The sequence below is a fragment of the Budorcas taxicolor genome, chromosome 24 (assembly GCF_023091745.1).
Source record: "Budorcas taxicolor isolate Tak-1 chromosome 24, Takin1.1, whole genome shotgun sequence".
Lineage (NCBI taxonomy): Eukaryota > Metazoa > Chordata > Mammalia > Artiodactyla > Bovidae > Budorcas > Budorcas taxicolor.
In genome coordinates, this window is record NC_068933.1 from 32223961 (window position 1) to 32233429 (window position 9469).

The following is a 9469-nucleotide window of genomic DNA, read 5'->3' on the forward strand; positions in this document are numbered from 1 at the left end:
CCACAGTCCATGGGGTCACAAAGAGTCAGACATGACTGAAGTGACTTAACAGCAGCAGCAGCAGGCCACTGGGTAAATGCCCAACCAGCTCTGAGATCATCCAGCCACCAGACGGACCCAAGGCATTCATTCCACATCACCTCCTGAGCACCCAAGACACACCTGGCACAGGGCTGTACAACTGGAAAACGACACTCAGCGCCTGCCTTCATGGCGCTTACAGACTAATGCAGGGAAAAAATGAAACAGAGCAATATATAATTATAAACTGAGGGGCCTCCTTAGTGGTCCAGTGGTTAAGAATCCACTTTGCAATGCAAGGGATACCGGGAAGGGTCCGGGAAGATCCCACATACCAGCGGCTCTAGGGCCCGTGCACCATGACTCCCGAAGCCTGCACACTCTAGAGTCTGCAACAAGAGAATCCCCTGCAGGCAGAAGCCTGAGCTATGCACCCAGAGAGTAGCCCCCGCTCTCCACAACTAAAGAAAGCCGGAGTGCAGCGACAAAGACCCACTACAGCCAAACAAACAAAACTCTGAAAAAACAATTATAAACTGCGGTGGCAGCAGTGACAAACTGTTTCATGGTGCGTACAAAGAGCAGGTAACAAGGAGTCCTTGTTTAGAACTAAGGTGGCTGGGGAGAGTCTCTGGGAACGTGACCTTGCAGCTGAGCCGTGAAGGCTGAGTGCAGTCAGGCAGGTGAGGTGGGGAGAGTGTCTCGGGCTCAGAAGTCCACACCCAATCAGCAGCCAGGTCTTCCCCCTGCCATGCAGACACTATCTCCTGTAGCTGTGCCCCCACGGAAGGACAAAAATGCAGCCTGGGCCCTGGAAGAACCAGGAGGGGATGAATTGGGAGAAGGGGTACTGGGGCTAAGAGACCAGACCGTTCAGTCAGCCCGCGCCCAGGGCCACCAGCCACAGGAGCGAGGCAGGGCTGTGAACCCACGCAAGCCAGAGGGAGATGGAGGTAGAGCTGGCACTGCCAGGACCTCTCAGAGTCACAGCGACACCCCGGTACAGAGCTTCGAGGTTTTCCAGCTTCCAGAGCTGTGGCATGGACTGCTGCTGATAGAGACCAAAGTTCAACTGGTGATCACTCAAATCAACCTATAATTACATGGTTCTGGCCTGGAATGTAAAGCCTAAAGGGGAACTCAGCCTTCTCTCTTTCTGAAAGATATATTTTTGATGAAATAGGCAAGGGTGTGTTTCTTACTCCTGGAAACCCATGGGCCTTATCTACCTAAGGCCAAACCTTTAATCCAGCTTTCAAGTCTGCCACAAAATGGCCCACACAGACCAGTCCACCCAGATGTTCCTTCTTCCCTTCCCCACGAGTTCGATGGTCCTTTGACCCCAGCCACTTGTCGGTTTCCCTCGCTCTGAACCCCTAGAGCCCCTTATTTTATCCTCTTTCTAGTTCTTCTCTATAACAGGACCCCTCATCACCCTCCATACATGCTAAGTAATGCTAGGTTGCTTCAGTCATGTCCAGCTCTTTCCAACTCCCACCAGGCTCCTCTGTCCATGGGATTCTCCAGGCAAGAATACTGCAGTGGGTTGCCATGCCCTCCTCCAGGGGATCTTCCTGACCCAGAGATCCAACCTGTGTCTCTTAGGTCTCCTGAATTGGCAGGTGGTTGGTGGCTCAGATGGTAAAGCGTCTGCCTGCAATGCGGGAGACCTGGGTTCGATTCCTGGGTAGGGAAGATTCCCTGGAGAAGGAAATGGCAATCCACTCCAGCACTCTTGCCTGGAAAATCCCATGGACGGAAGAGCCTCATAGGCTAGAGTCCATGGAGTCGCAAAGAGTCGGACACGACTGAGCGACTTCATTTCACTTCACTTCACTTCTTTACCACTAGCGCCACCTGGGAAGCCCTCTGCCAGCCCATAAATTCCTTAAAGGCAAGAAGGATCTTTTATTCATCTTGTGTTCCCTGAGTGCCTGGGACAGCTCCAGGTATGTGGTGGACAGTCAGTGAAAGTGTGCTGAATTCTATTTAATTGGAAAACAGCGAAAGGGTTTAAGTATTGGTCAGCATCTATGAACTGAAGTCCTTAGTTGGCTGAGAGAGGAGACCCAGGGGTGACACTCAGAGGAGGGACCACAGACAGAGCCAGAGAAGAGAACAGAAGGCACGCCCTGCACTGATTCCTGAAGTCTTTCCCTTTCGTCAGCACAGAGGTGGTCCTGGGACAAGGCGGTCACCTGGGGAATCCTGGTTGGAATGGCGAACCCTCAAGGCAGGCAGAGAAGACCCACGTGGGGACAAGGCTGTCACTGACATGCTTCTTCTACCAACTCGCCACGGTGGCTGAAATCCCCCCCACTCAACTCATTCCTTGGAGTTAAGGAACAAAATCCTGAAAAGACATCATTAGATGTGTTTGCAAAAGGGGTCCAGGGAGAAGGCGACATGTCTGAAGACATCGGTGCTCACCTGTTGGGAAGCAGCCCCCACCTGGGTAGGCAGAGAGCGGGGGGCTGCTGGGAACGAGACGTCGGCTGGGAAAGCTCTGGAACCTGACCATTTTCCCAGATGCTCGTGTCCAAGGAGGAGCCGGCAGGCTCGCAGCACACGCACCAAGAATGCAGAGGAAGAGACTTCCCGACAGAGAGCAAGCCTGGGGCCACACAGACTCTGTCTCTGAGCCCCGGCTCACCCGCTCACAGCCGCCACCCCGAGGCAGGGACCCAGGTCTGTGTTCAGCGCTGCCACCCCAGGGTCCAGCCCATGCCTGGCTCATCCCAGGCACTCAGTGGATATTTCTGGAACAAACAAATGAATGAGCAAGGCTGTAGAGAGGTGTTGAGATTGGACCCCAAGGAGAAACAGTCCTCAGTCTCAATTCTGCAAAGAGACCCAGAAGACCCGTGGAAATTCAGACCCAAATGGCTGGAAGCGATCCCCCAAATTCGTCACGCTCCCCCCTCCCATCTACCAGACACAGGTCCACACCTGAGGACGCACTTGACGAACTGACCCCACCAGCTTTTGGAACAGAACCAAGCTCCCTGCTGTCTTTCAGAATTTCTTCAGGGAGAAAAAGAATTTTCCTGGCCATGGGACCAAAATAGAAAAACAAGGCTACATAAAACAGGCCTAAGAGGGAAAGGGTAGGCCAAAAACAATATGCTCCTCTCTCCCCTGTTTTTTTAGGACTGGGCTCCTTTCCGCAGCTGGAGGAGGAGAAGGAGGGGAAGGGGAGGGGGAAGAAAGGGAGGAGAGGGACTCAGCCTAAGGACCCCCGCCCCCTCGCCAGGACAGGGGCCCTCACAGGCAGAGAGTCAAAGAAAAGTTTTCCGAGACTGAGAGGGTAACTGGGTCCACGGAGCACATGTGAACAGACTCCTCGTTTCCAATTCAGGACTGTCAGATGGTGATTAATGACTAACAGCCACAGAGCAGCCTTGATTGCCAAGTGCCGTATTGTTAATGCTGACATTTAATGATGCCGGACACGACTCCGGCACAATTCCACACCATCATCCCCAAATAGCGCCCGACAGACTTAATTGGTTAAGTGTTTGTGAGTGAGCGTGTGTGTGTGTGTGTGTGTGTGTGTGTGTGTGTGAGTGAAAATGAGAGGGAGGTATAAAAGGCAGAAGAAATAGGTGAGATGTCTATGTGAATTCACCCTACACTCACGTCTATGCTTTCATAGGCGTCACCAAGTTGTCGCAGGAGCCAGAGAGTCCGAACGACTCTATCTGCAGACCCACAATATCACCTCAGCCCTGACCACGAAAAGGTCTCGAATACAGCAAGATGCCCCCAGCCCGCCCTCCCCACCGGCCCCTCCATCTGACCCCTGCTGTGGTCACCACCACTACCATCCCCGTCTCTCAGGGACAGCTGGGAACCGGTGTGCTTGTGCAGTTAAAACACATGAAAACGCGTTGAAAGAAGAAGTTGTCTGGAAGTGGGCCTGGATCCAGGGCTCCCGAGAAGCCACTTTTTCACTGGACTCAGATCAATGGTCCCTTGGCCGCCTGACTGGGCCGGCCCAGCTCTGCCAAGAGGGAACTCTTACCCCCATTCCGGAACTCAGCCCTCTCTTAGGAGAGGAACACACTCCATCCTATTGTTCTAGAAACAGAGTCCTGGGCAACAGGGACAGAGAGATGGCGCCCACCAAGGATTCTTGGGGCCAACTGAGCAAGGTGACAAAGGGCACAGGAGAGAAGATCCAGGCTCCAAGAGGGCAGATCAAGTCAGGGCTTCTGGGCTCATGGAATCCTGGCTCTACCGAGACAGAGCGGGGGAGGGGGAACCCAGGTAGCTGCAATCGAGTTGGGGAAATAATAAGTATAGGAGAACTGTGGGCCACGGATGCTGAGGCCCAAGGAGCAGCACAGATGCTCAGGGGCACCAGCCTTCAGAGGAGAGGTCGGTTCAGAGGAAGGGCTGGAAATGTCTAGAAAAGGCGGAGAATACGCAAAGTACTCTGAAAGATGGCAGCCCTCAGGTAGAGAGAGCTGGGAAGGTCGTTCTCCAGGCGAGGGTTTTAGAAAGTTGGACTCACATGAATTCCCTTTGAAAGGCTTGCTCCTCAGAATGTGGGCCCTGGGACCGCCCTGGCAGTCCAGTGGTTAAGATTTCACCTTCCACTCAGGGAGTGCAGGTTCGATTTCTGGTCAGGGAGCTAAGATCCCATGTGCCTAGTAGTGGGACTGCAGAAGACACATGCATCCCAGTGTTCGCTGCAGCACTGTTTACAATAACAAGGACACAGAGGCAGCCTAGATGTCCATCATGACGGATGAATGGATAACGAAGCTGTGGTACGTGCATGCAATGGAATATTACTCAGCCATAAAAAGGAATGCACTTGAGTCAGTTCTGATGCGGCGGATGAACCTAGAGCCTATTAGAGAGAGTGAAGTAAGTCGGAAAGAGGATAATAAATATTTTTGTATATTAATTAATACATTATTAACTAATAAGTATTAATTAATACATTAATTGTATATTAATGTATATATATGGAATCTAGAAAGACAGTACTGATTAAACTATTTTCAGGGCAGTAACAAGTCCCCTGGCAGGGCTGTTCACAGGGCTGCTCATCGTAAAAGACCCGGGTTCCCACCTCACTCTCGTCTCACTCCCCGCAGCCCAGTGAACCACGGCCAGAACACTGCAGAGAATCACCAGCATAGGTCCTGCTGCTTTTTTTCCATTTGAAGCAGGGACTTGAAATGGACAGCCAGACAGACTTAGTTTTCAGGCTTTGCTACAATGGGAAGCTCCCGGCTGGATGGCTTTGCAAGGCTCACCCACATCTGATCCCCGCTGTGAGCGGAAGTGTGTGGGTCACAGGAGTAGGTGAATCTCTCCCTTGGGTGTCCCTGGTCTGGGGTCTTTGTTCCAGCTCAGTGGTTGGGACCGAAACACCCCAGCTGAAAAATCCCATTTATCACTGAGGCCTGCGCCGTGTCATTACCACCCAGCTGGCCTTCGGTGGGTCTGGCACTCCTGACCTCTCCAACCGCCTCCTCAGCTGTGGAAGGGTCAGCCTCAGCAAATAATCATCAAAAACTAATGTTCTTGTGACTCTTGACCAAGGGATCCCCCTGCTGTGAACCCCCTCCCCTTCCACATCCCTCAGATGAACCAGTACATCTTCCCCACCTGGACCCCTCCTCTGTGAAATTACAAACCGTTATGCACTTTTCCCCCTAGCTGCCTGTTCTTTCTCCTCCTGCCAAATCAAGCTTTTCTCCCAGCTTCATCAAGCTTCCTCTCACTCTGAACTTTAGGAAAGACTGCGAGTCCAGAGACCTGGTTCCAGCCCCTCCTGCTCCCTGGGTGACCCAGGGTGACACACTCCACATACCTGGGCCTCGGGTTTCCCACTCACAGAGGGAGAGGTCTGGACAAGATGGGTTCTTAGCAGGGTTCTTCCCAGCTGGGACACTGTGATCTTGTTTCAGAGGATCATTACGGGGATAACAGACATCGTGTTATTGAGGGATTTACAATGATACACGCACATTTGGCAATAAAGAGTCTCCTTCCTGGAACTGCCCACCAGCGTGTCTTTGTAAATGTCCTTATTGCCTTCATGGTTCCTGGTTTCCTTGGCAGATTGGGAGCAACACAAGGACAAAGTTGACGGTTTCTACTTCTTTGGTATCCTTTCTTGGTGACTAATACTCAGAGAAACCACTCAACAATGTTGCTGACTGGGTGACAGACTAGTTACCCCCCTGGCTGCATGTTCATTTAAATGGACTTGTAAGAAACTGAACAGAAAGTGGTCACCTTGGCTTCTTGTTGGTGGGTGGGAGGGGAGGGCAGGGAAGGCGGGGTGGAGGTAAAGAACTTCTTTTAAATATGCAGGTCTCACTTCTCTTTAAGGGGGAAAAAAAAAAAAAAAAGACGTTGCCCCGTTGAAACTAGCTGAATTTGGAAATTCTAATGGAATTTTTAATACTGCCTTGCAATTGAGCACATATCAACATGCCCAAGGCTTAATTCCATTCCCCAAGCGCTTACTGAGAGTACTGCGTGCTGAGTGCCAAGCCCCTCCCTGCTCAGTAAAAGGAGGGAGTACAGAGGAAGAAATACTATAAAGTAACAGAATTTTTTTTTAACAGACTTAACAGGGCTTAGACATCAAACTACTGTCCCACTCCAAATGGATGCTTTGGAATGACATACATTTTATTCTATTCTGTTACCTTCCTTGAAATGCCATGAACCTCTTTTAAAATCATCTTCAAAGCCCATCACATACCTTACTGGCAATGACAAAGTTGTGTGTGTTGATTAGGGGAGACAAATGTCCCTTTTGTGGATAGAGGCGCTGCATTGTACAGCATGTGGAATCTTAGTTCCCCAACCAGGAATCGAACCTGTGCCCCCCGCAGGGGAAGCTCAGAGTCTTAACACTAGACTGCCAGGCAATTCCAAGGCAGAGAACTGTCTCTTGAAGCCAAGCTGGATGGTCAGGCTTCTTCAGTTTGGTCAAGAATCTAAATAATGTTGTTATGTCAGTCGCTCAGTCTTATCCAACTCTTTATGACCCCGTGGACTGGAGACCACCAGGCTCTTCTGTCCACAGGATTCTCCAGGCAAGAATACTGCAGTGGGTTGCCATGCCCTTCTCCAGGGGATCTTCCCGGCTTGCCATGCCCTTCTCCAGGGGATCTTCCCAACCCAGGGATCGAACCCAGGTCTCCTGCACTGCAGGCAGACTCTTTACCATTTGAGCTACCCTGGAAGCCCAATAGAAATAATGGGCATCTTCTAATGATGCTCCTGATCACACATATGATAATACACCGCCTTCCCATGTGAATGCTTTGAAGGTCCTCTTTCACTCACTTGCGTGGGCTCAGCCGTGCCTGGAAACACTGATCTCATGATGGACTTCCTGGCTTATACCTTTGCCGACACTCTATCCCCAACCCCCATTGTCTATTTCAATCCAGCAGCCCAAGACAGCTTTTAAAAATACCACTCAGATCATGGAACTCACCTGCCTGAAACCCACAAGGGCCAAAGCCCATAGGGTGTCTTCTGAGACCCAGCATGGCCCAGATCTGTATGTCTCTCTGGCCTCCCCTCCCATCACCGTCTCCTGCAACACTGGGCCTCATCCACATGGCCTCTGTGCTTCTCCTCAAGAGGCCAGGCCTGGGGCAACACAGAAATCTTTTTGCAGTCTAGGGCTCTTTTTCTCCCAGAGATCCACTTGGACATACCCCTCGTTTCCTCCAAGTCTTTGGTTGGTACTCACCTTCTCAATGAGACTTTGTCAGACCTTGCACTTGACACCTTCCATTTAATAACTTTACCCACAAACACACATGTGCACACTCACCTGTTTGCTCCTGATTCCTCTTACCCTGCTCTTTTTTTTTTTCCCCTGGTACTTATACTTTTCAGTTATAAGTACCATATAAGTTATAAGTACTATATATTATTTATAGTGTTTATTGTTGTCTGCATCACCCCTGCCTAGAATCTCAGCTCAAAAGACGTAGATCCTCTGCTTGGGATTAGTTGAATCCCAAAAGCCTATAACTGGCATTCCATATGTAATATGTTGAACTGAATTGCAGTCCCAACTTAAATACAAGTTCCCTGTTGCTTACAGATCTGTTGGCGGGGTCTAGAGACACACACATGAAACTGACCAAACGTCCTTTTTCTTCTTAGCACTTGCCACTGACCGCCTGAGCTCCTCTCTTCCTCCACTGCTGCCCAGGCCCCCGTCAGCCCACGCCTTGGGTTTTGGAAACCTGAGAGCCCCCATCGGCCTCCAGGTGCTCAATGACTTACTCGGCAGACAAAATCTACATCAAGAGACATATACCATCACAAGCCAATGCGGCGGTATTTGAAGCCGTCTCGGGCCCACCACCTGTCACCTTGTGCCATGACCTGTGGTGGTAGGTCACAATCACATCAAATCTTACGAAAAGGAAAAGGGCAGCCTGCCAGGAGTGGAGAAAGCTTTGGGCAAGTATGGCCCTACTAGTGCGGAAGACACTGCGGAAAGCGGAGCTACAGATGGTAAAGACGGCAATGACGGTGATCTCTTTGGGTCTGATGAGGAAGGGGAAAGCGAAGAAGCCAGGAGGCTAAGAGAAGAATGCCTTGCACAGCACGAGTCAAAGAAAGCCAAAATCCCAGCCCTTGTTGCCAAGTCTTCCCTCTTACTAGACGTGAGACCTTGGAGTGATGACACAGATAGGGCAAAACTAGAGGAGGACGTCAGAAGCATGCAGGCAGATGGCCTGGTCTGGGGCTCTTCTAAACTAGTTCTGGTGGGGTATGGAATTCAAGAAACTTCAAATACAGTGTACAGTTGAAGACAACAAAGTTGGAAGAGATATACTAGGGGAGTAGATCACTGTTTTTGACAAGTATGGGCCGTCTATGGACGTGGCTGCGAAAAACAAGATCTAAAATCCATCGTGGATCAGTGCCCTTAAATAAAAGCCTGAAAGAGAAGAAAGGAAGAGAAAATGACCAAACAGTACAAAACAACTCCTGATGAAGTGGAATCCACAGTGACGCTCCAGGAAGCCTGGTGGGGATGAGTGCAAGGCTGAAGGAGGGGGAAGGGCTGAACTTTCTGTCTAGCCAAGCAAATCTTCTCCTTGTCCCCAGCACATGCCCGGATCATTTCAGCCTCTACCCATTCGCTCATGTCATCCCTCTGCCTGAAGTCCTCTATCCTCCTTGCCTCCTTCCTCAAACCCCAATACCCATGGGCGCCCAGTGCAGCCCTTTCCTCTACACAAATTTCCGTGGCTGCTCCAGCCCTCCCTGACTTCTCCCTCCTCTGAGCTCTGACTGCACCTACTTCTGGTATCAGACCAGTTAGTCTTCACATAGAAACATTATGTGCGACTGACGTGTATTATTTCCCCAGCTCAGGACCACGTCTTCTGCTGCTTTCCTCTCTCAAATAAGACTGTGCTTCACAGTAGAAGCAGCT

General features: G+C 50.7%; 1 pseudogene; it reads left to right on the forward strand.

Moving 5' to 3' along the window:
* Nucleotides 1-4767: 4767 nt before the first annotated feature.
* On the forward strand, nucleotides 4768-9469 carry LOC128068264 (elongation factor 1-beta-like; annotated as a pseudogene).